The sequence below is a fragment of the Petaurus breviceps genome, unplaced genomic scaffold (assembly GCF_028583685.1).
Source record: "Petaurus breviceps papuanus isolate PSGF00001 unplaced genomic scaffold, PetGlider_PUasm1.0 138, whole genome shotgun sequence".
In the NCBI taxonomy this organism is placed as follows: domain Eukaryota; kingdom Metazoa; phylum Chordata; class Mammalia; order Diprotodontia; family Petauridae; genus Petaurus; species Petaurus breviceps.
The window spans coordinates 24,714,508-24,727,502 of NW_027185694.1; the positions used below are offsets into that span (position 1 = coordinate 24,714,508).

Genomic DNA, 12,995 nt, shown 5'->3' on the forward strand with positions numbered 1-12,995 from the left:
GAGAAGCAATCAGAGGCCAGGAAGAGATTAAAGATATATGAGAGAAAGAACATTTACTATAGGGGTAAGATTCTAGGGGAAACAGGAGGGAATGAGATCAAGGATGCAAGTAGAGGAATGATGATTATGATTAGTTAATCTTCCCTTTTCTGTGACTAAAGGGAAAGTAGAAAAAGGAGGAGTTTTAAGGAACAGAAGAAAAGAGCTAAGATTGCTGATGTCGGATGCTCTCAATGAAAAGGATGGGTCATCTACCTCCTACTGGTGTGGTAGTGGAGAGGGAAAAAGTTCTGGAACATATGTTCAGAAGAATGATATAGAGTTGAGAAGATCACAGTTAAAAAGATTACTGAGTAGCACAGAGAACTCACTTTTGGGTTTTTATTTTTATTTGCCAGACCTGTGATTTCATTGCTGAACAGAACTTCTAGTGAACAACCTCCACTTTCAATTCAGACTGGCACATTCTCTGGCACATATAAACCTAATAGTGGATAAGGTTTCCTATTTTTTTTCATCAACATGTTACAAGAAGACAGGAAGCAGATGGTATGGATTACCCAGTATGAGGATTTGCAGATACCATGAGGAGAAGTCACTAGATCAAGGGATTCAAGGAAAGCAGCTAGTAGGACATTCAAATGGAAGGTCATGTTGTCTAGGCTGAAAACAGAAGCAAGTTAAATTAGAGTACATATTATGATATGGAAAAACAGGGATGGCTCAAGTGACTAGGAGTTCCAATAAGGGCAGAGTAGATTTGCTATGAGTGCGACAGAAGGAGAAAGCAAAGAACAGAAGGGTACAATTAAAGTATAGGACAGGGAAAGGGACTGGACTTGTGATTTTTATTGGTTATCAGATAACCCCTCCACTAAAATTCCTCTACCAAAGCAAGTTCCACAACTCTTCTGCAGTGTATAGTCTGAAAATTGTATGGAACACCAAAGGTTGTGATTTACCCAAGATCACAAAGCCATTATTATGTGTCAAAGGCAAGATTTGAACTCAAGTCTTCTTGGCTCATAGGTTAGCTATTAGATAAGAAGAGGGAAGTTTGTGAAGGGCTTTAAATGTCAAGGAATGTCAGTTTAACATTTTAAAGATGTAATGGAATTTGACAAAAGGGAATCATTTTCCCATGTCATCCTTTTAAACAATGCTATCGTTTTCATCTACTTAAGAATGAAAACTCTTTTTTTCTAAAAAATAAAAACAAACCTCTCCTTTAATGAAAGTAATTCTAAAATGGACCATGAATAACCAACAATTTAGTCCTTATGTTCCGAGGTGAGCTTACTATATATTATTTGTTTTCACACTTTTAAACACACAATCCATCCACAATATCTATATATCATGGACCTTTCCTTACATCTCAGGTTGGATAAATATTTGCATTTTAGAATCTCAGTGGTTACTTCTGTTTACTCTGCTCTGGATAGTATAACCCAGAAGCCTCACCTTCACGGATACACTTTTAATGGAAACCTTCCTTTGGTGAAGAATTCTAAAGCCTATATATGATTTTCACTTTATAGTCCTGTTTCTATCTTGTGGGAATCTATATTTTGTTCATCTAATTAATTATTTTTATCTTCAAAAGTTAATCTGATTAATATGATTGTACATGTTTAACCTATGTCATATTCCTCGTTGTCTTAGGGGAGGGGGAGGGGAATGAGGGAGAAAAATTTGAATCTTAAAATATTATAAAAGTGAATATTAAAAACTATTTTACATGTAATTGGAAAAATAAAATACTATTAAGTGGGAAAAAAGAAAAAAATTTAATGAGTATAAACTCAGTAAATGGTATTAGTTCTAACTTCAAAAATAATCAATACTTAAAATTATACCATCTTCAAGAAGGGGCACTACTAAAATTCTACTCTGCCTTGTCAAGCAAGAGCACGTGTGTGTGTGTGTGTGTGTGTGTGTGCGTATTTGAGCATGTGTGATCTCTCCTCATTTGAGGGCTCAAAGAGGGCAAGAACTAGGCCAGAATCTGTGTCTCTTTCAAAAAGGACATAATGAGTATCTACTATCTACAAGACCCTGTATTCAATGTTATAGGTGATTCCTTGAGAAGAATCAAATATTCAAGATCAAATGAAACAGGATGAAATTCAAAAGTAATACATCTTAATATTTTGGTTCAAAAAAATTAACTTCACAAGATGAGGGAGCAGAGGCCAGAGAACAATTCATCTAAACAACATCAGGGATTAAGCTGAATACAAATGTTAAAACAACAACCAAAAAAACTAATGCAAGCTTAGGACATATTAGGATAGGTAGAGTGTCCAGAATAAGAAAAAATAGTAAAACTATCACAATGATGATGACATTTAGATAATTGTGCTCAGTTCTAGAAGCCACATTTTAGGAAGGAAGCTGCTAAGCTGGAAAATCTGAAAAGTCTAAAAGAGGGTGACCAAGATAAGTTAAGTTCATGCCATGTGAAAATGAATTGTAGGAATTAGGGATATTTAGCCTGTACAGGAGAGAGGGAACATGAAAGCTATGCATGTAACTGAAGGGCTTTTACGTGGAAAAAGGATTACACCTGCTATGTTTGTTCTCTTAAGGAAAAACTAATAGAAATAGAGGGAAGATATAGAAAGAAAATATTTAGACTTGTTATAAGGAAATACACTCCAATTGTTAGAGCTATCCAAAAGCATAAAGGGCTATTTCAGGAAGAAGTTAGTTCCTTTTTTCCCCTTAATTTCTTCTACTGCTTCCAAACCCACACATTCTTTAAAAGTTGCAGATTTCTTGTTGTTGTTATTGTTGCTGTTGTTGTTATTTAACAAAAGCAATGAGAGTTCCCATGGAAGTTATGTATGGGAATGGTAGATGTAACAGTAATGAGCACAGACTGGATGATTGTCCCTTGGTGGGGATGCTGAAGAAGGGATTGTTGTTCAGATGTATAAATTAGGCTAAATGGCTTCTGTACTTCCTTCAAACTCTAAGCTTCTGCATGTATGTGTGATTTAAGAACTTCCCACAGTCCCAGTATAGTAACAACCCACATATGGAAGCAGTAACTGCTACCTCACCATTCCCACACCTGACCCCCATAGAAATTCTCACTGCCATCACTGCGATTGTAGGGGGGGGGGGGGCGGGGATAATGCAACTTTTAGAAAATGTGTAGGTTCATCAATAGAAGAGAAGAAACTAAAAAAACAAAACCAGGAACAAATTGGGAAAACTGACACTGGAGACAAATTTCCCAAAGACTATTATACTGAGTCTCCTTGGTATACTTTTAACCAAAGGTATCTTCAAAGAAATTATAGAACTTAAGAGCTAGGAGGGACATAGTCCAACCCATACCTAAAGAATCCTCCTATGATACCTCTGACAAAGTCAACCAGCCTCCCAAATACTTAGTAAATATCTTTTCCTTCACTATTATACTGCCTAAAGTTATATGAACAAGAGATCAAATTAGCTCAAAAAGCATCCTTGTTTAAAAACACAAATCCCTCTCATCAAATTAAAAGTCTTTCAGTCAGGGAGGCAAGATGGCAGAGTAAGCAGTAAATTACCATAACTCTCTGATATTCACCTCTAAACAACTATAAAACAGCACCCCCCCCAAACAATCCCGGAACAGTAGAACTAGCAAAAAGATGGGGTGAAACAATCTTTAGCCCAATAAACATGGAAGATCACCAAGAAGGGTCTGTCTCACTTGGGAAAAAGGGGAGTGCAGCATCCGAGCAAGCCTCACCTCAGCAAATCAGTGGGAGATCTGGAGACCTGGCGCAGTGGAGCAGACAAACCACACCAGAATCCCCCACATGCTTCAGCACAGCCCTGGGCAAACAGACAGCCGTTAGGGGCCAGACCACCAAGTGCTTCAGCATAGTCTGGGAAAATGTAGAAACACGCCACTGATCTCAGCACATGTCAGATATCACCCACTATGTCACCAGTTCAGCAGCCCATAGCCTCCAGTGACAACCCCAACCCCACCATGTCAGCACAGCACCAGACACCAGGGTCCTCCACGGGCCTCAGGGCAACATCAGTGCAGCACCAGATAAATAGCCAGGGCCTTTAGCACCTGGCACAAGAAGCCTAAGACAGTATCCCTTCCATCCCAGGAACAGAGCTTAAATTTAAAAGAAAGGAAAAAAGTTAAAAAAAAAAAAGATGAAAAAAAAAAACAACAAAAAAAGAATCTGACCATAGAAAATTGTCATGGTAACAGAGAAGATCAAGAAGCAAACTCAGAAGGAGGACAACAAATGTCAAAACCTCTACAAACCCCGCAAAGAACACGGGAAGTGGTCAGAAGCCCAGAAAGAACTCATCAAAGAACTTCTTAAAAATCATATGAAAGGTAGAAGAAAAACTGGGGAAAGAAATGAGAGTAATGGAAGAAAATTATGAAATAACAGCTTGGAAAAAGAAAACAACTGCTTAAAAAGCAGAATTGGCCATATGGAAAAGAAGATACAAATTTTCACTGAAGAAAACAATTCCTTAAAAAAGTACAATTGGTCAGATGGAAAAAGGAAGTACAAAAACTAACTGATGAAAATAACTAGTTAAAAGTTAGAATTGGACAAGTGGAAGCTAATGTCTAATGGAAGCTAAAGAGACATCAAAAGTCAATCAAACTCAAAAGAATGAAAAAATTGAAGAAAATTTAAAATACCTCATTGGAAAAACACCTGACCTGGGGTGGGGGGGAACTCCTGACCAGGAAAAATAATGTCAGGATCACTGGGAAAGTCATAATCAAAAGGACGATGTCAACAGCATCTTTCAAGAAATTATCAAAGAAAACTGTGCTGATATCCTGGAACTAGAGGACAAAATAGGCTTTGAAAGAATCCACCAAGCACCTCAGAAAATAGATCCCAAAATAAAAGCTCCAAGTAACAAGATAGCCAAATTATAGAACTATCAGGTCAAAGAAAAAATACTTCAAGTAGTCAGAAAGAAACAATTCAAATCAGGATTCCATAGGATTTAGTAGCTGCAACATTAAAGAATCAGAGCTCATGGAACATGATATTCCAGAAGGCAAAGGAGCTAGGAGTACAACCAAGAATCACCTATTCAATGAAATCAAGCATAATACTTCAAGGGAAAAAATGTTCATTCAATAAAATAAAAGTATTTCAAGCTTTCCTAAGAAGACCAGAACTGAATATAAGATTTGATCTCAAATATCAAGACCCAAGAGAAGCCTAAAAAGGGAAAAGAAAACACAATGGATTTAATTAATTGTCTTGGATCATTTGGGGATGGAAACCATTAAAGAAAAGTATCCTTTGACATATGGGCTGAGTTTTGAATGACAAACAAAAATGACACTCTTAAATGTGTTTTTAAAATTCTCTTTACATTACACAGAAACACTGAGTACACATATAGATAGACTTCCAGAGAAAAAATAAATACTTTGATTTAAAAGATTTCAAAAGTAGCAGGGATCCATCTGAAATAAAAATTGAAGGAAAGTCTAACAGTGAAAGAAGTTCACAAGATTCCAATGGATAGGGGCTATTTGAGAGTAGGGAGGAAAACGGAGGAGATTCAAATCTCAGCTTGAACTGAATAACCAAGTAACAACCATGTAATAACATAATTGACAAGTATAGGAAATGCCTCCCCTCCCTAAAGAAAACAAGACAAAATGAAAATACAAAAGTGATCTTAAGCTGAAGCTGGTGGCCTCTAAAAAAGAAGGGATGATTGATTGACTGTAATACTTGGTAATAAAGACTTTCATACAAATTTAGTAAAAAGAGTAAAATCAATAAGATTCTGTATTACCAGGCTACAAATTCTACACAGGGATAATGATGGATCCCATCCCATTACCATCCAAAATGATCATGAAAAATTGAATGGAATAAAACTGGTAATTCTAATTTTCATGGTTCAGAGGTTTGTTTGTTTGTTTGTTTTAAGGTAGCCCTGAAAGGTATTCCAAAATAAAGTGTATAAATGTTCTACTTACCGCGCCAAGCATAATTCGGAAAATAAGCCATCGAAATCCCCATATAACAATGCTGGATGTTGGAGTATGTTTGGGTAGTCGAGAAAAAGTCCAGAGTGGGCACAAGAATATCCCCAAAAATCCTGTTTCCAGGAGCTGAAATTCCCATCCTAAAATGATCACAAAAAGAGAAAAGTTGTCTTTTCAAAAGCCAAATTGCATTTCCAAAGAAAAGGTGCTAATTATGTAATCTATAATTCTGTCAAAACAGGCTAATTATTAGGAAGATTCCTGAGAGAGGAACAGAGAGCCAGGCTTAGGGTTAGAAAGACCTGGGTCTGAATGTTCAAATCCAGCCTCTGTTGGGCAAATGGACACCAAGTAAATCATTTAATGTCTCAATGGACCAGGACACCCAATAAAATTATAAATTAATTGCTCCACACCAGGAGTACCCCATAACTATGAAATAAATGAGTGGGTGCATGGGTGGGGAAAAGGGGCATTCCTTAAGCAATTAAATTAATAAATGTGTCCCTTGAGGTGGCTAGGTGGCACAGTGAATAGAGCACTGGCCCTGGAATCAGGAGGATCTGACTTCAAATCCAGACTCTGACATTTAACACTTACTAGCTGTGTGACCTTGGGCAAGTCACTTTACCCCAACTGCCCTGCCTTCCCCCCTCCAAAAAGCAAATAGATAGATTAGATAGATAAGATAGACAGATAAAATAAATGTCCCTCTTCAAAATAAAAGGAAAAAGTTCCCCTCAGATACTGTGCAGAGTGTAACAGTTTGGGAGCAAGGAAGTTGTCATAGTCTTAATGTAAATTAGTTTATGCTGTCTTGATTTATATAGAGAGCATAGTTATTAAAAAAACAATTTTTAAGGTCACTGACCCCAAGGGAAAATACTAAATTCTGTTTGGCATTTCAGGTCTTTCACAACTTCCATCTAATCTACCTCTCCTGCCTTATCACACATTATTCTCCTTCACATTGATAGGATAATGGGACCTGAACCCCTAACAGGAAAAGACAATGTCTCTGAACCCCTAAAAGGAAAAACCCTGAACTTCCAGCAGCCTAGAATTCTGGTACTGATAGAAGGCATCTGACCCCTCCCAGCCCCTACTAATTACTTAATTAGCTTACTTGACACCCTTAATCCCTTCCAGGACTTTTCTCAGCTTACCTCAGGATCACCTCAGGCTCTTTGCCACTCCTAGATCCCATCCAGTCTTTCTGTATAAAAATATCCATCTTATCCTCATCAAATGCTCAGATTCTTAAATTTGGCCCACCTGTATTGGTGTCACAAATACCATAGATGCACTAGGAGTCTAGCCCACTTCTACTGGTGTTACAATAAACTCGCTACTTGGACTGAGAGAAGGTTTGAGTGGTTGAATTCTTGCAAGGCAAGCCCTGACCTGTGCCCCTGTATTTTGGGATCAAACTGGCCTTCTTGCTGTTTCTCACACATTATACTCTTATCTCCCACCTCCATGTCTTTGTACAGGGTGTCTGTTCCCAATGCCTATAATGCACTCCCTCCTTACTTCCATCTCTTAGAACCCCTAGATTCCTTCAACACTTTGCTCAAATGTTACCTTCCTCCAGCTGTCATCATACATGGCACTCCATTCAATGCCATTAAACTAGCTGGGCCTGAACTGTACCCTCCTCAAGTCCACTTCAGAGTCCTTCATTTCCTTCATGATTCAATTTAAGATTTTGTTTTGTTTTCTCTGTCCATATAGTATACCATACCCTTACTTGCCAGTGCTCAGCCCAAAGGAATGTAGATTTTGATCTTTGATATTTTTTTTCTTAAGGACCAGTCTTAAATCCAAATCACTCCAACCCTCATTGATTGGCCCACAGTAGGTCCCAGGCCAAGCCCTACTTGGTCATTATTTAGGCCCCCACTGGTACAGAGTGAATGTAAATAGCAATTGTTTCTGTTATGGCCAGAAACCCTGAGGGCCTTCCCCTCCCCAGATTGATTTTTTTTTTTTAACTAGGTAAAAGAGGCCATTCTCTGCCTCATTTCTTACCTAGCCTTATCACTGAATAGGCTCTGCCTCAGTCAAACTGAGATGCTTCAAGACTTTAGCTATAAAAGGCCAAGGTATCCCTACCACATCCTGCAGCATCTATATCTCGTCACTATACCCAGATGGCCCAGAAGGAGAGAGTAAGATTGGCAATTTAGCACAACCTTTATTTAAATCCAATTCCTTTGCAATATCTCCCTGATGTCCCGGTCCTCTTTGAGAACGAAGGACAAACAACAATTCTAGTAGTAGTGTCTTTTAACACAGACTTATAATGAATAAATTCAATTATATAATTGTGCCTATTGTCTCCTTGAGAGCAGGGACTATATGAAATGAGTGGGAATATGGGGGAAGGAAGTTTTCTAAGTAAATAAATAAATGTGTCCCTCTGAAATGAAGACAATGAAAGTTAGTCTAGGGATATATCCCTAGCACCTAGCAGAATTCCTTACAATAAACATAAATGCTTGCTAATTGACTGACTGGTCCCTGATCAAGTTCAAGGGGCTTAAAAGAACAAAATCCTCATGTAGTTGTAGAAGCACCACTAAAGAAAAGCCTCATATGGGCTGAGTTTTGAATGACAAACAAAAATAACACTCTTAAATGTGTTCTTAAAATTTTGTTTGTGTGTAAATCCTAGAATTTTCTGCCTAAAAGCAAGTATTTGTGTTTATCCTTAGAGAATGTGGGTGATAAGGACAAGAGTAAAAACCTCTTTAATATGACTATATATAAAATATGGAACCACAATATTGATCTATTTACCAATTAAGGTCACAATAATCATATCTTCTTCATCTTGGTAGTACTTGCTTCATTAGAGCAACATGAGGCTCTTTTAGGATAGAAATAATGATGTATAGTCATTTCAGTAATAGCTTAGCGTACTAGATTTACTTCTTTTAATGTATAGTTTTCATCTGTTCCTATTTAATTTTTACTATAATTTCATTTTGACTTTGGAGAAGACAGAGACTTTAGGAGCTAGTAGTGAAACATTTCTGTATATAACTGTCACATTAGAAAATCTTAATTCATTAAGTATAATTTATTTTTAATTAAGTTGTCATTAAATTAGAGCCATAAAATTGACCTATACTTTAAAGATTAAACTCAAGGAAATTTTAAAAGAAATCTCCATTCTATGTCCATGTATGTATCCTTTGGTTTTCTGAAAGCCGCGGTTCCAAAATTAGTCCTACTTTGGTGAGAAGTGAATTATATTGTTATAAAAGCAGCTGCATCAGAAAAGCAGCGCCCAATGCTGAATGTGAAAGGTTAATTGTTACTAACTGGAGCAACAAATAGTAGTTATTGGTCTAACTGGCAGCAAAGTGGTAGTATATCTTGTTAGCCTCAGCCTCCACAAGAATCCCACTGTTATGGATGTTTTCATATGGAAATTACTGTCTTCCCTCTCAGACAGATCCTATACGTGCTTGATCTGTGGTTAAGAGACTCCAAAACTTTACATTTTCTAATGTGCCCTCCATGGAAAGTAATATCATTTGTGATAAGAGGCAACACAAATAATTAGTGTTTTTCTTTATCTGGTCATTAGCAAAAAACTACCTAAGAACACTGTGACCCAAACAAAATCATGTTTAGCTTTTTCCTTACATATTCCAATCAGTATTAAGTATCATAATATAAAGAAACCTAAAGTCTTTGAGTCTTCTGGGTGCTTAGCTTGCCTCAAAAGGAATGTCAGTGGGATCTGCACCTGTGCTAGTCGTTCTGAAGCTACACGTTCAAACCCTGGCACTACCACTTGGGTATGATTCCAGAAGTATAATCAAGTCTGAAGGGTGCCTGAAAAGGAGATGTCTCGATGATGCAAGTGCAAAGGAGGAAGAATGTCTGACTGACAAGCAAAAAGACAGTCAACAATGGTAAAGTGCTGCTGGGAGAGAGCTCCCATAGCTGTTTTAAACAGATGGCAATCACAGTAAGCTGCAAAAGAAGGAAAAGGAGAAGGAAGAATTAAAAACAAAGGTGACAAGTTATAAGCTTAAATGAAAAAGCCAGAACAAGTTAAGAGAGGAAATATCTTAGACACTACCTCCTAATATAGAAACAAATGGTATTTAGTAAATGAAAGGACCATAGATTCTTAGAGAATTCATTAGCTAGATACACTATTAAGATGTCTATTTTGCACAGAATAAAAGCTCATATTCCTATGGAGCTTTATAAGTTATAAAACACTTTTCCCATAACAATCTTGTGCAAATATGACTCCATCTGAAAGAAGGTGATCAATTGAAAATGTATTCTGTGATACTTATCTTACCCATTGATCAAACAATTCCATTCCTTAAAAACTGCCTTTTGAAGAGGGTCAGAATTTTATTCTTCCCACTTACTTCCAGATGACTTAATACTGTCTTTCCTTTCTTCCAACTTTCCCCTAAACTCCAACAAGGTCTGTGATCTCATCAATGAGGACACTGCCTCCAAATGTAAAGATCACAACCTGCCCATACATACTTTCTCATCCCACATACCTCCCAACAATGCACAGTTGGGAAACACCCAGAGAACATACACTTAGCATACTGACATATTTCCTTTAGGCCCTCTGACAACCGTATAGGGAGGAAAACGTATGGGAAGGAGAAATTATACACCTTTGCTTAAGATTTTAGGAAAGTTTATTTTTTACCACTTATTCAACAAAGACTTTTCATCATCTTTTTGTGTAGAGATTCAAAACCTTTTTAAAAAATTCTTCATTTTTTTCCTAAAACCTTTAAAAAAACAATTATAGAGCAGCTATGTAGTGCAGTGGATAAAGCACTGGCCATGGAATCAGGAGGACCGGAGTTCAAATATGGCCTCAGACATTTAACACATTAGCTGTGTGACCCTAAGCAAGTCCCTTAACTCCAACTGCCTGGGGGGGAGAGGGATGACACAACTTTATTAAAACTCCTATATTGTTGATTTGTAAGTAGGTCAATGTTGACTTTCTTCCTCCAACAAATGTGAAAACACTTTACAATCATTTTCTCTGAAAAAAAAAATTTAACTTCAAGATCAAAAGTTATTATATAAAATGTAAAATAAATACTTTGTATGATAGAGACTCTTAATTAATTGTTGGAGCCATTCAACAACCATTAAGTGTCTATATGCAGAGCACTGTGTCAGGTACAGGGCAGGGTGCATACAAATATGATTATTTGTACGCACAGTCCCTTGTCTTTGCCTTCAAGATAAAAGAATCATAGAATCATAAAATCTTAGACCAAAAGGCCCTTAAAGATTATCTTATTAATCCTCCACACTTACAGATGAAGAAACTGAGTCCCAGAAGTGAACTGACTTGTCCAAAGTGACACATATAGATAAACAAATACAATTTATCATGTTTTAATAAAATATCTACATTCTAAGCACAGATAAAAGGTGGGGAATGGATTGTATTATTTCTCAAGATGACCTTGTAAACTGAGAGTAGAAAGCAAGATTATTATCCATCAACCACATTCTTGCAAATGGTTCCCATTTCTCATAATTGCAGACTGTTAGAAACAGTTGTTCATATTTCCAAACAGCCTCTATCAAACTCTGAATTTAAATATGTTATAGACTCAAAAAAGGATCTAAATATTGCCAATGATAGAATCACATAGGCAAAGGAGCATTTCTTAATTAAAAGTTAGCAAAGTTTCCACCTTGGCTTTAAGGAGGAATAAATTACACAACAGCTCTTCTCTCTTCCAAGTTGCCACCTAACTTTTCACAAATGCAAAGAACAGAATTTTTAAGATAAAAATTTGAATGACACCAAAGAAAAACTAAGTGGTAAAACCAGGAGACTGATCTAAATGACAGAAAAAGAGGAGGCAGGAAAGAAAAATACAAATGTCACCATGAGAAATGCAAATGTACAAGGTAAAGGGATACCTATGCACTTCTGCCTTTTTATGAATGTAATCTGGACTTCTTTAGTCCTATTCAGGTTTAACAAGTGACAACAAATGCTATTAAGCCTGAAACATTCAGGGTCTCTTACAAATGAAATTCAAATCCTCAACTCTGTGAAGTGAACATAGGCTTGCTGTAGGCTTGTTTTTCAAGTTGGGCTTGAAGCTGCCACATCATCTCAGCATGGAGATCCCTTAGGCCCTCGATGCACACTGATATGTCTGGGAATGAAAGGGTCATGTTGTTGACCCACCTGCTTCTGTTTTCTTTGGTTGGATCTAGTCAAATTTCAGCAGCTGCATTGCTCACACAATGAGCGCCATTGTTATCTCTCTCAGTGTGGTGGTGGAAGGGTCCAAATTTCAAAATAAATAAATAAATAAGCTGCCAATGACACAACTTTCAGTGGCTGCACTTGTCACACACTGAAATGGTAGTTGCATCTTCAAAAATCTCTGCAACCCAATAAATCAGTTTAGCACCTTGCAAAATATCATAGACTTAGAAAAGAAAGGAGAGGAAGGGAAGTAGTTGAAAGAATTCCACTTTGTAAATGTACTCAAGCTATAAAGAATTTCATTTGTCTAATTTATTGATTTCCAGCAATTTTAAATGATTGTTCCTAAATAGTAAACTTTTTGGCTATGCTACTATGAACCACAAATTTGGTTCTTTCATGAAAGGACATATATGTCTTACATTTCTTTTCTGATGCACTAAAGAAAGTATTGTTAGACTAAAACTATTCAAGTCACTTAAGTATTAATGAGCTCTTGAAAGGTCTGACTTATTCATATTAACATTCCCCAAAGAGGATATTATTTCTAATAGGACATATATTATTTGGTGTTATTATATCATTAAGGATTCCAACCCGAGGTTTCACAATCCCTAATCCCTAATGAGAAAACCAGGGGAAGTATCAGTGTCCATTTGTTTAAAATGTTTGCCATGCAGAAAAGGAAGAAAATCCTGAACAGTTCTAAGTTACTGCACCTGCAGCTTTTGCCGATCTCTGGCT

At 36.9% G+C, this 12,995-nt stretch overlaps 1 protein-coding gene across 2 annotated transcripts in view; it reads right to left on the reverse strand.

Moving 5' to 3' along the window:
- Window positions 1-5,982: 5,982 nt before the first annotated feature.
- LOC138177415 (lipase maturation factor 1-like) overlaps window positions 5,983-12,995 on the reverse strand; it is a 618,163-nt gene continuing 611,150 nt past the window's right edge. For both annotated transcript variants that reach the window (XM_069108612.1, XM_069108603.1), the window contains one exon: window positions 5,983-6,144. The gene's annotated coding sequence lies outside the window, so the exon portion shown is untranslated. The remainder of the gene's footprint in view (window positions 6,145-12,995) is intronic.